Here is a 13,707-nt window from a genome sequence, read left to right on the forward strand (position 1 = left end):
CACTGGGCTGAGCCGCTGGGCCTGCACTCAACTCCACTGCATTCTGAGTCCTCACAGGAGCACCGTTATGCCCCCTCCTCTCCAGTTGAGAACACTGGGCACAGGAAGGTTCAGAGTCTTGCCCAGGTCCCCCAGCTCCTCAGTGGAGGCCCTGGGATCCAGACCAGGCTGGCAGACACCACAGTTCAGGCCCTGGAAACACAGCTGTGAGCCTGGCTGGAGACGCGTGGTTAGCAGTGACAGACCCGGAAACACAGCTGGGGGATGCAAGGCAGACTGCGAATGGTCACAACGGGGTGGTGGCCCTGGTCTTCCGCTGCCACCTGCTCCCAGGCACGGCCTGTTGCCCACCCTCTGCTGGGGCAGGTGTTGGGGTGTCTCTCTGGCGTCTCCTGGGCTGTCACCCTTTCCTGGTCCTCAGGGCCCCGCTGGGTATCTCCTTGTGCGTCATTGTCTCTGCAGACGGCCCAGCTGGCTCTCAGGCAGCGCCAGCTTGTTTCACCCAAGGCTCCCTCGTCCAAGTGTGAGGACCAGCCGGGGTGGCCAGGTCCTCCCTCCTCCTGAAAATGGGAAGGAAGACAGCGAAAGAGGGTTAAGGGCTAAGGCGGAAACGAAACAGGCCATTGGGCTCACCTTACTGAGCCCCTGTCCTGGAAAGCACACTTGATGCCAGACCGGGGCCAGCAGATGTGGGCTCTGACCCCCGCTCCCAACCCTGGGGGACCCCGTGCCCTCCTCGGCCTGCCGTCTGGTGCTGCAGCTGCCCTCAGGCCACGAGATGAGGAGACCAGTGCCAGGGCCCTGTGGAGGGAGGCCAGGGGTGAGGTGGGACACCCAGAGCAGGGCGGATTTGGGGGTGTGGATGTGAGGCACAGTTCAGGGAAGACCTGGGCCCCACCCCTCCCCCACCCTTCTTGGGAGTCAGGCCCCACAGTGGAGGCCATGGAGCAGACTGAAGGGGCCTGGCACAGTCTTGTAGTCGGAGGGGTGCCAGGACAAGTGGTGGGGGGCAGGATGAGGCTGTGCAGGGAGATCCCCCTGTGGGGCTGGGGTGGGGCTGAGCTTGACTGAGGGACGCCTTTGACCATCTCATTCCAGAGCCTGCGGGGTCCTTCCTGGGGCAGGAACTGGTTCTGGGGGAGGCCTGGGAAAGGCGCCAGATCTGCAGCAGGGCCTGGGGTGAGCAAGGCAGAGCCGCTGCCCACACGTGGGCTCCAGACCCCTTGGCCCCTGCCAAGGGGTGTGGGCCGCTGCCCCTCAGCCTGCAGCACCCGTGTGGTTTGAAACGAGGAGGTCCTGTCCCCCGAGGCTGCACTTGGTGTTCCCAGGACTGTGCCTCCTTGACCCGAAGCCAAGCTCATGGCCTGTCCTTGGAGGCCCTCAGCCTTGCTGGGCACAGCCCCCAGGGCAGCTCCCCCACAGCCTCCCATCGGCATGTGTATCTGCATCCTTGGTGGCTCTGGGACAGCTCCTCCCTCTCCTGGGGCTCTAGTGGCACAGCTCCCAGCTGGGCCTGTGTCTCAGACCCTGTCCCTGTCTCTCAAAGATTTCCCGAGGGACCTTAAGTTCTTGGTGGCTGTCTCCAGGCCAAACTTGGTGCCCACCCTCTCCCCACTGACGTCTGTGTGCGTGCCTGTGGAGCAGGGCGGTCTTCCATTCCTCTGTTATTCAAGTACAAAGGGGTGGGGACAGCATCCGCACTGCCTTAGCTCAGAGGCACTGTCTGTCCAGCCCACCTTGACCAGAGCCGAGGCTCCCCTTTCATGTTGCCTTCGCCCCATAGAGGGCCCAAGTGTCCCCTCTGTTGTGGGGGCTCAGGAGTGCAGGGGTCATTGGGCAGTGGGGGCAGGGCCTCTCCCTAAGGCCTCAGAGAAGCCAGCTGGGCCCTGCCACTCATAGGAAGAGCCCGCCCTCCTTCCCCAGGCTGGCAGAACCAGGTTTCTCTTCTTTCGCTTCTTTGTCTCCAGCTGTGTTGGGCTCACCCCTTCCTCCAAGACCCTTGCTCTGCATGCAGGACCCAGTCCTCTTCCTTCTCTCCAGTCTCTCTGCCTTTGCTGTAGCCCTCAGCCTAGTGACTTGGGTGACTTGGGGCTGGCAGTGGGGCCAGGGGAGGGGAATGCTCCAGAGGGAAGGCAGAGGACTTCACAGTGGGACAGAGAAACACTCAGATTTCATTCCTACATGAACTTGTCCCACCTTCCCCCAGCCACCTACACAGAGGCACCATGGTCTGCCCTCTAGTAAGTATGTACATCAAGCATTTTCTACCTTGTCACTGATACTACTCTCCCCTTTCATCCAGAGCCTCCTCTGGACCACGCCTTGCACCAATTGCTGGGGGTTCCACAGTGAATGCCCGCTCCAGTGGTTCTTGCAGGCTATAGGGGGAAAGGACAATAACTCAAGGAAGAAAAAAGTCTATATAATTACAAATCATGGTCAATGTTCAGGCCATATGGGCATCATGGTAGAAGTGAAGAATTTATAGTAGAAAGACTTTGGAGAAATGACTGTTTGGGTGTAATGCACATTTCTGTGGTTAGATGAACACAACATAATCTGCACGTAATTCGAGTCCTGGATCCTGGACATTGTTATGCTTCAGCTTTCTCTTTGGAATGCTGGGAATGAATGCTGGCACCTACCACATAGGCTTAGGGTGATGATTAAAGTAAATGACATGAGTAACACATCCAGCACGGTGCCTGGCCTATAGTCCTGCCCAGTAAATGTCAATGACGATGATAATGACAAGGAAAGTTTATGTAAAGAGTTGTTATCTATGCCAGGGTGGTATTTCTAGTCCAGTTACTAGGGTCAGGTGAGTGCATTTCCCTTAGTTAGCAAATGAAATGTTTTCTAAGTTAAAAATTGATTTTTGCCTACTCTTTCTCAAAAAATGTGTATCTTAAAATTATTATAAAACATACCAAAAAGTATACAAATCATGACTATCAGATCAAGGATTCTAAAGTAAAGTATAATTCGTACTCGGGAGAAAACATTTAAAGAAGAAATAGCACCAATATCACACAACCTCCTCAAAGAACAGAAAAAGAAGGAGAATGCTGTCTGACTCATCCCAGGTGGTCAACAGAATGTCGCCAATAAAGCCTGGCTCAGGTATCTTAAGAAAGAAAACCACAGACCAATCTCCACCAGGAACATCCTAAACACAGCACTCACATTCCCTGTCCAGTGAGTTCCTGAAGAACCCACCCTTGATGAAGAAGTTGGGTCTTCTCCAGGAATGTAAGTTGGCCCACCATTGGAAAATCAGTGTGATTCATCACATCAGCAGGACCAAAAATAGAAATACTGTGATAATCTCAATATATGTCTATTTCTTCAACAAAAGTTTTAATGAAAATTTTCAAAAACACAAAAAACTCAGGAGAAGAGCACAGTGAATTCCCATTTAACAATGATTAAGATACTGGGTTTTTTTAAATTTCATTTTTCTTTGTGGATATATTTTTAAAGTAAATCCCAGACTCTTAAAATTCTCTTCTTTCCTCTATTCTGTTTCTTTCCTTCTTCACACCCTCCCCTCCCAAGGTCTCAAACATTTGTTACAATTCAGTTAAGATATTGTTCTTCATTGAGTGTACATTCATGATTTAATGCTCATGTACTGTGTGTGCTGGCCCCTGAGCTAGACTCATTAGCAGAAAGAGAGATCCCCAAATTGGAAAGACTTGGTACCAAATGTGTGGGTCCTTGCCTGATGATTGAGAAAGAATGAATTCTCAGCAGAGGCAGAGGGACAAAGTGAAAGGTTCCTTTATTGGTCAAAAGAGGGAAAGGGAGAGAAATTGCTCAAGTAGGGAGCCATCAGCCAAGATGGCGGATCGAGACAGCTGCAGCTCCGGATTGGGCCATGTAGGGCTTTATCTGGGAAGCTTCTGCCATCATATCCTCATTCTGGGAGTGCTGGAGCCAATCTCCTTTTTTTCCCTGTCCTATTATGGCTTTGTTGGCTGTTGTGATGGCACTGGTCAACTGTCATGGTGCTGGTCGGTGTGTCATTCAACATGCTAATGCATTACATTGGGTGTTCAATGAAGCTTAAGGTCTACTAGAAGTTGAATTCTCCACCATCTTGGGCAATATTGGTTCCAGCTAGTTCTTGTTTCTTCTCTTTACAGCTTTCTCCTGAGACTTAGATAAAGGTAATTGGTTTTTAATTGAGGGAGGGGCAAGGGTATGATCTTGGGGGCAACAGCCTCATTAACATGAGGAGATGGTGAACTCAAGTCCCCCAAAGACCGTCTCCCTAGATTCCACCCTGTCATGAAGGCTTCAAAAGGAAAGGGGGGAGTAATCTCAGTTAATCATTGAGATAGGGCATCGGGGTCATCACCACCCTCCACTGTGTGCAGGCTTGTTGTGTAGGCTTGTCAACTCCTTGTGAATTTTCCCTAGATGCTATCTTGTTCACATGGTTTGTTCATGAGATTACTGAAGGGGAGGCCAGGGAAGACTTCTGATCATCATGCAGTCAGCCCTTTCCTGCTGGTGACAGTTACAGTATCTGTAAAAGGACTCAGGAATGTGCATCAGACAGTGAGTCTGTGACTCTATTGTCTGTATCATCAACTGCTTGGGCTTGCTATTTCATGACTCCGGGAGGCCTGGAAGACTTCCGCTTTTCTATAAACAATAGGCAGGGGTTGGCGGGGGTGGGGGGGGGGCCGCAGGGTTCTGCTCTGTCTCAGGCTGGGGACACAACAGTTAGTACGACTCACAGGCTCTCATTGTCCACTAGGTTGGGAGCCCCTGCTCCATTCTCCCATAAGTTTCCATGCCTCTAGCAGTAATAACACAGTTGCACAGCATTTTCTTTATGTGTGTTGGTCCCAGTGGACTATCTGAAAGTAGAGGCTGCTACACCTTTTCTGTCTGCATACCTGGGCCTAGTGCAGATTTGGCAGGAGAGTACTCGTAAATGCTTTTAGAAGAATAAAGGATGTTTATTTGAGGGGACAAAAAGGCTGAAGGAAGCTGTTTGTTTCTGTTTGGTTTGGTTTTTAGTGGAGTTTAGTGGAGCTCTGAGCAAGATTTTAAGGCAAAGGCTAGAGGTTAGTGAAGGTGAGAGGTTCAGGATGGTAGAAAGAGGCCAGTAGCATCAGTGATGTTACACCCTGAAATATAATCTGTTAAAGGGGTGAGGTCTGGAGTACAGAGCTCTGGAAGTTGTTAAGGGGGTTGAAGGGGGCTCTCTGACATCCTAATTTCTCCCTGCTCCCACTTGTCCTTATAGCAGTCATGTGTTATTATTAAGTGTGTCATTCCACACGAAAACCCCTTCATGTTCAAAGTCTCATTTTATCCTTTCCAATGCCACTGAGGGTACTTGAGTCTAACTACCCAAGTGTCTTGCCCATGTCTCACAATTATTAAGTGGCAGGGCCAGAATGTCCACCCATGTCTCTCCAAAATTCACTCTCAGACACTGAGATATACCTGGATTGCAAGGGAGAAATCTAACACAATCTGCCTAGAGACAAAAAAAAGGAGGCATGGGAGACAGATATCTTATCCGGACTAATGCTCAACACGGCCCACCCTTTCCCCTCTCCAATCTTTCATTTCCAATAGTGAAATGCCAAGATGATGGAGAGCAACCTTAGGAAAAGTTTACCAAGAATAAGGAAGTGAAATGATACTCTTCAGTGAAGGTCACTGCAGGAAGTCAAGATGCAACTCTATGATGATAGAATGGGTGGTTTTGTAGTACAGGAAGGAATCTGGGAGTTAGCCATTCCTCACCCAAGACACTGGTGTTTTTACACGAGTCAATGGAATGCTGAAGGCATACGGAGGATAATTATTCAAAGCAAATAAATAGTAAATGGCATCCTGGTACTTAAACCAGGCAGTGTGAAAGCATGATCAGAGTCAATAAAATCTTGAAGACTTTGTTTGTCAACCTTAGATAAAAGACGGAAAATGTATGATTAGAAACAGAAATAAAAATTGCAGAGCAGGCAGTGAACCAAGGTAGGTAGAAAAGTTACAATGATGTAGGGAGAGTCTATATCTCTATTTCTAACCAGATCTCTATAAGTATATCTTTATATCTATATCTGCATCTCTATCCAGGCAGCCGTCTACTTATCTGTCATCTATCTATCTACCTGAGTAGAGAGAGAAGGATGAAAGGAACTGGTACCCCCAACTGAAAGTGGTACATTATGTCTGAGTAGTGGAATTATGTGGGAATTCCATTCCCTTCTTAAATTATATTTTTCATGAAAGTTTTTACACTGAAGATTCATTTATTATTTTAGTAATTGGGACAAAGACTTAAAGGTAGAAGTTCGTTTAAATCAGAGTGCCTCCTATTAGATTACTAGTGGAAAGTAGAATGCTTTTCATTAGCCAACTTCTGGAAGGCTAACCTTAAAAATTCATTAAATGTCCTTGGTACATTATAAGAAATAAGAAACTTGCTATAATGATCTATAGATAGGAGTCATCCGATGCAAGTGTTTTCTGTAGTTGGATGAGAAGTGAAAGGCACCAGTTTAATTTACCCTTAAAACTTTGATACTGAAGGCTCTAGCTCAGTGCTAGAAAAGTCAAAAGATGATATAATTCAATCTTGATTATTCGTCAGGCAGATACTCCATTCTTACCCTTTGTTCTTTTTTTTCATGATTTTTTTCTCTTTTTCACATTTTTGGTCCTTTCTTAACATCCATGGACTACATTTGTGAAACCAAGACACTAGTGTCAGGAAGCCAGTAGATGGAGATGTTGAGCTGCGTCTGTTGATATCAGCCAGGCTGTCATTCCTTGACAAATACAGTGGTTCCCACTTCAGTGGGGTTGAGAGCAACCTGGAGAATTAGTTTAAAATGGAGATTCCCAGTGCCCACCCACAGAGTTGATTCTATAGGCCTTGGATAGTGCTAAGGAATATGGATTTCAGCATGCCCTCTGTCCTATGATCCTGATGCAGGCTGGCCCACGAACCACACCTTGAGAAACTCTGATGTAACTGGCAGTTGTCCCCTGGGCGGGCATATATGGAAACGCTAAGAGAAAGAGCATGAATCAAGAAGGGAACCGAGTAAAACCAAGTCCTGGGGAGCTCTGCCATATAATTTCCCACTGGAGGGGGCAGACCTACTGAAGATACTGAGAAGTGACCAGAAGGACAAGAGGTAACAGAAGAATGTGTAGTTGTGGAAGCCAAAAGAAGATAGAAGGAGGGGAAAGAAAACCAAGGGAGTAGTCCACAGTATTGAATGCTGCTGTGAATTGAGTGAGATGAAGACCAGAGAATATTCATTTGATTTAGCCACATGTAGGCATTTGGTGACTTTTGGGTGAGGGCCATTTTAAGAGATGTGAGGGCCCACATTGGCTTACAGTATGTTAGAGAACACCTGGGAGGTGAGAAAATTGAGGTAACAAGCACAGACAAGTCTTGGTAGACCTTGGACTGCTAGGAGGAGGAGGACGGGGGAGGTAGATTGGTTGGGTGTAGGGCCCAGGGACATTCATTTGAGTTGAAGGAGATTTGAGTATGTGCAAATGTTCATGGGACGGGTGGAAAAGAGAAAGAGAGGCCCAAGACAGAGGACGGAGAGAAATTATGGATGAAATATTGGATGAGGTTCCTGGAAGACAGGAGGCCATGGGACCTAGAACACAGGGGCAGGGCCCTCTCTCCTCTGTGGGACAGGTTTGATAGCAGAAGTCTCTAGGGTTTCTGTCTGAATTGTTTGCTCAGAAAAATAGGTTGAGTGAGTGGCCGAGCATGGCGGAGGATTTGTGAAGGGAGGGAGAAGGATTAAATGTGGAGCAGAGTGGAAAAGGTTGAAAATGGCAAGTGGAGCGAGTGGGTTGACCACATGGAAATGGGATAACTTGGGGGCAATTTGAGGGCCTAGTTGAGGCTGTAAATCGTCAATCCACTGTGGTACACGTTGACCATATTAGGCACTTCTCTGCACCGTGGCAGGAGCCAGCAAAGGAAGAGAGAGCTGCGTTTTCAGAGAAATTGGATTTTACCCAACAAATGCAGCAAAAGCCCAGGAAGTTATAGAGAAGGGGCTGACTGAGATGCTAGACTTTTACTCATGAGAAGACAGGAGGGGCCCTTCGATAGAGGAAAAGGAAAAAGGGCAGTGGAGTGGAACTTCTGATGAGGCTGGCAAATGGTTACAGTGGGGACAACCAGTCTAAAAGTGAGCTGGAAGGATAGGAGGTCGTGGTTCAAGTGCAGGATATCTGAAGGAAGGGTTTGGAAGATGGAGCCACTTCCAAGCGTAGCCCTAGAAGTTGATGGACTTTGAATGGAGTAATGCAGGAGCAGTTTTTAAAAGACGACATTAAAGGAACTGAGATACCAGGGAATATGGGCAGGAGTTGGGGTGAGAAAATGTTCCAAAGTGTTCAGTGAATGTACACAGGTCACCAACAGGTAGATGGGAAGGCTGCTTCAGAGGTCTTCCTAGAAGATGAACGTGGCAAATTATGCCTTTGGTTCTTTTAAAGATAATTGTTAAAATATCAGTTAGCTCTGTACAATTGTGTCCCTGTCAAATCTTCTGAAGGTGGCTCATTTGTTTTGATGAGTGCAGTTATGCATGGAGAAGCAACAGCAGCAAGAGAAGGTCATGTTGTTTGTGCATTTAAAGGCTAGACAGACCAGAAAGGGAAGATTCCAGGCAATGGAAAGGATGGAAACTGGAGGAGAGGAGATGTGTAGTGGGGAGTGAGCAAGTAAGAGAGATAGTGGGGGAGAGCAGGCAACCACCACAAGGCTCTCCTTTGGGGACTTGGGGGAGAAACAGAGCTCTGCTTACAGGGGAGGTCTAGGAGGTTTTGCTTGGTGGCTTAAAATAAAAATAGTCTTTTAGCTATTGTTTTTTTTTTTTCCCCAGGGCTTGGCAGGGATGAGTCATCATGTCTGCTCTGAGTGTCGCCGTCACGTCACCTGGGGTTGCTCAACTTGAGGGTAGAGAGGATTCCCATTCAAGACGTCTCGCTCACATGGCTGGCAAGCTGAGGCTGGTTATTGCCTGCAATCTCAGCTGGGGCTGTGGGATGGGAGCATCTGATTCTGTCCCTGGGTTTCTCCATGGGCTACTTGGGCTTCCTCAAAGCATGGTTCGTAGGTTGCAAGAACGAGTGTCCCAGAAGAGCAGGGTGAGATTTCATGACACTTTTATGACCTAGTCTCAGAAGACACAAATTGCTGCTTATGCTATACTGTCTTGGTCAAGGCAGTTTGAGGCCGCCTAAGTTCACAGAAGGGTATGTGGGTTCCACTCCTTGATGGAAGCAGAGCCAAAGTCACACTATGAGAAGAGCATGTGGGAGAGGAGCTGGTGCTGTGGCCAGCTTTAGAAAATGCAATCTCCCACAAGCAGTTAAGTGGTCAACAATAATAACGGTATAACTTTTTGAATAACATAATTGAAAAGGTGGAACTAATTAGTACATATTAAAAACTACAGCATGATACTAGAAAATACACATTCTAAGGGATACAAAAAGCATTTACAAAAATCGAACATGTATTAGGTCACAAAGAAAACATCACTAAGTTCAACAAAATAGAGATGTTACAAACCACATACTCTGATCATAGCACAGTATAACCAGAAATTATAAAAACTAAAAGATCCCTTCTCCGAAGACACTGAAAAATCTTCCATTAAAGAAATACCAGGTCAAACTGGAGATATGTGCAGAATTTATACAAATTATAGGAAGACTACTACATTTCAGAACAAATGAGCTATATTTAAAGCATTGGTCAGAGTAAATGCAGTCTTGAATACTCACATGTACGAAAGTGAAAGAATAAAAATAAATGAATGTAATTTTCAATTCAAGAGCTCAGTATGAAACACCAAATTAAGACAAAAGAAAGCACAAAGGAGGAAACAACACTAATATATAAAAGTAGACGTTAATGAGGGAGAAAAAAACCTAGATCAAGTGAATAAGTCAAAATTCTCTTTAAAAATGAATGAAACAAAGCACTAGGCAATTTAATCAAGGGAAAACCATACATATGTATGGTACAATGGAAATAACAATACAGAAGAAATTTTGCAAATCAAAGGGTTTACTTTACACGTGTCTACTGAGATGAATCTGAAAAACTAGATGAAACACATAATTTTTTGAAAAAACAAAATTTGCTGTAATTGACCCCAATGGGAACCAAGAGCTTCTTGAAGAGATAATGTCTAAGAAGAAAGAGAATTATGAAGAATTTAACCTACATGAGATCACTAGGCACAGGTAGTTTCATAGGGAATTCCTTCAAACTTTTAGGACCATACAGTCCCAACACTATGTGAGTTGATTTAGGGCAAAGAAAATGAAGGAAAACGTTGGATTTATGCTGACAGTGTCAGCGGCATAAATTACAATTATTGTTCAGTGTCCCTTAACAAACACTAATGTAGAAGCCCCAAAATAAAATACTACCAAACAGACTCCAAAATCACGAGAGGAAAATACACCAGGTTCCAAGCAAGGTTTATTCTGGGACTGCAAGGTGCAACATTAAGAAATCTTTTAATTTAGCATTTTAATAGGCCTAAGGGAAAAATTATGTAATTATTTGCAGAGATGCTGAACAAATCTTTGACAAAATCGGACAAAATTATAATAAAATGGAATCATACATAATTGGGAAAACCTGAGGCATTCCAACCACAGTCAAGAATAGTCTAAAAATGCCCAAAATGTCCATTACCACCTAATACTGTCCTGGAGGTTTTAAGCTATGCAATGAATGAGATGACCGAAATAGAGACTAACAAATGGAGAAGAAGGAAAATTATCTCTAGTCCCAGATAACATGATAATATACCAAAAGAACCCTAGGGAATTGGGGGTAAAACTAACTGAAACACTAAAAGATTCTACAATGATGTAGGGTATAAAATGAAGATGCAGAAATCAAAATTCGCCACATGCACACGCACAAAAATGAGTTAGAAGATACAATGAAAGGCAAAACAAACTTCATTTATAAGAGCAGCAAAAAAGGAAAACATATTCAGGAATAAAATGAAGGCTTATCCAAAATCTACATTTTAAAATGCTGTAAAATGCTTCTTAAAGACACAAAAGTAGAGCTGGACTAGTGGGAAGAAATGCCTTGTTCCTTGTTAGGCCTTTCCAATCATCCTCCATGTGTTAGTTCTCGCGAAGCTCATTTATAGATTTAATGCAATCTCAATACGAATATCAAAAGTTCTCCCTACTTCACAATGACACCTGCACCCCAATGTTCATAGCAGCACTATTTACAATAGCCAAGACGTGGAAACAGCCTAAATGTCCATCAACAGATGACTGATAAAGAAGATGTGGTATATTTATACAATGGAATACTATTCAGCCATTAAAAAGAATAAAATAATGTCATTTGCAGCAACATGGATGGACCTAGAGAATGTCATTCTAAGTGAAGTAAGACAGAAAGAGAAAGAAAAATACCATATGAGATCGCTCATATGTGGAATCTAAAAAAAAAAAAAAAAAAAACCCCAAAGCATAAATACGAAACAGAAATAGACTCACAGACATAAAATACAAACTTGTGGTTGCCAAAGGGGCGGAGGGTGGGAAGGGATAGATGGGATTTCAATATTGCAGAATAGATAAACAAGATTATACTGTATAGCACAGGGAAATATACACAAGATCTTATGGTAGCTCACAGAGAAAAAATGTGACAATGAATATATATATGTTCATGTATAACTGAAAAAGTGTGCTTTACATTGGAATTTGACACAACATTGTAAAATGATTATAAATCAATAAAAAAAAATGTTACAAAAAAAGTTCTCTTTTGCCCTGCTGGACATATCAAGATGATACAATACCTATGGAAAAATGCAAGTATAGGTACAAAAATGATGAAAAGAAAGAGCTTCGAGGGAGAACTGCCCAACAAGATATTACAGTATGTGCCAAAGCCTCTATAATTATGATAGTGTGGTGTTTGAATATGAGTAGACAGACAAATCAATGGAAACAAACAGAAAGTCCAGACTAGATCCAGTAACATATGGAAATCTAGGGTATGATAACAGTGGTATTCTGAATCAGTGTAGTGTGGGCAAACACGGACGTTTTACTAAATGAACCGATCATGAGGAAATTAACACTTTCTACCTTAAGTTTAACATTAACACTATTCAGTTAACGAAGATGTGAAGAGCAAATTTCCCCATAGGGGACATAATACAATTGGATCTCTATCTGATAACAACCCCCCCCCCCAAAAATCAGTTCTACATGAACAAAGATTTTAAAATGCAAAATAAACTTTAAACACGTGACTTGCAAGAAAAAAAAGGAGAAAGATGTTATGCCCTGAAATAACTAAAGTTATTTTAGTTTATTTTTCTTTGGTGGGGGGGGGAGATAATATGGTTTAATTATTTCTTTTTAGAAGGGTTATTGAACCTTTTAGAAGAGGATTGAACCTATGACCTGGTGCATGCAAAGCATGCAGCTCTACCACTTGAGCTATAAATAACAAAGAAAGAGACAGGAAACCACAGGCATAAAGATTAGTATCCCAATATATAAATGACTTCTATAAATTTATAAGAAAACCGTCTTACCAAAGAGAAAACTCGCCAAACTCACCGAGCGAGACCTGTCGTGGAAAAGGAAATTGAAATGGCCAATAAGCATCAAAAGAAAAAAGAGCTCAACCTTATAAGTGACTGGAGAAATGCAAAAGAATACCCCACCCCACCCCCACACACGTAATTTTACACCCACTAAAGTGGCAACCTGAAGTCTGACTGCACCAAGTATTTGGTGAGTCTAGGCAGCCAATGAGCGCTCAGCCAGCCGGTGGAGGAAGGGAGGAAACAGTTTCGCCGTACTCACTAGCCTACGACGACGACCCAGCCGTCCACTCCCTTAAGCTTGCAAAACATGTTGCGCGTGGGCCAGACATTAGAATATCCCCAGCATCACTGCTTTTCGGGGCTCTAAAGCAGAAAGTATCCCGACGTGCAGGAACCAGAAAACGGAGGAGCGAACTGAGGCGTGGTTCCACAACGGTCTAGGATGCGGCGGGGGAAATGAAAGCACTGTGGCTCCAGGTCCTAATACAGATAGCGCTGGTGACACCACGTTGAGTGAAAAGAGCAAGGGGCAGAATACCAGAGAGAATGGGCTGCAATTTAGCGTCACACGCAGACAGCGCCAGAGTAAGCAAGGATGGTGAAGGATGCACACACGTGTCCTTAAAAGACGAAAACCCAAACCTGGAAAACGGAGGTGGGAGGGCTACCCCAGAACGCGCCTGCGGATGGGCTATTCCTCCGCAAGGGGAAGGGGTGAGTGGAGAGGACCCCAGGAGGAGGGTGACTAGGAGTCACCAGGGGGGTGGAGGCTTGAGCACCTGTTCTTGGCTCCCGTGTCCTCTTGTGACTTCCCAGGAAGAAGGCCCGGGAAACGCCCTCTGAACGGAGGTCCTGGAACCCCCGGCGCGGGTCCCCAGCCCGGGCACCTTCCGCGGAGGGCGGTCCGGCCAGGGGGCGGGGGCTCGGGCGAGGCCCCGCCTCCCGCGTGCGCGCTGTGCCGGCCAATCAGCGCCGCTCCCGCCCAGGAGAGGCCGGCCGGCTCTTGAGGGCTGTCGGGAGGCCCTCAGAGGAGCGTCGCGGAGGTCGCGGTGTGGAGGTCGTGGTGCGGCCG

The 13,707-nt window shown here is 45.6% G+C and overlaps 1 long non-coding RNA gene across 1 annotated transcript; it reads right to left on the minus strand.

Moving 5' to 3' along the window:
• Window positions 1–306: 306 nt before the first annotated feature.
• On the minus strand, window positions 307–13,551 carry LOC141576435 (uncharacterized). Its single transcript, XR_012504844.1, has 4 exons — window positions 13,415–13,551; window positions 12,621–12,655; window positions 2,269–2,378; window positions 307–560 (listed from the first exon to the last, which is right to left on the minus strand). It is a non-coding gene; the product is annotated as an uncharacterized LOC141576435 (long non-coding RNA).
• Window positions 13,552–13,707: the final 156 nt, after the last annotated feature.

This window comes from Camelus bactrianus, chromosome X, assembly GCF_048773025.1.
Source record: "Camelus bactrianus isolate YW-2024 breed Bactrian camel chromosome X, ASM4877302v1, whole genome shotgun sequence".
Classification (NCBI taxonomy): domain Eukaryota; kingdom Metazoa; phylum Chordata; class Mammalia; order Artiodactyla; family Camelidae; genus Camelus; species Camelus bactrianus.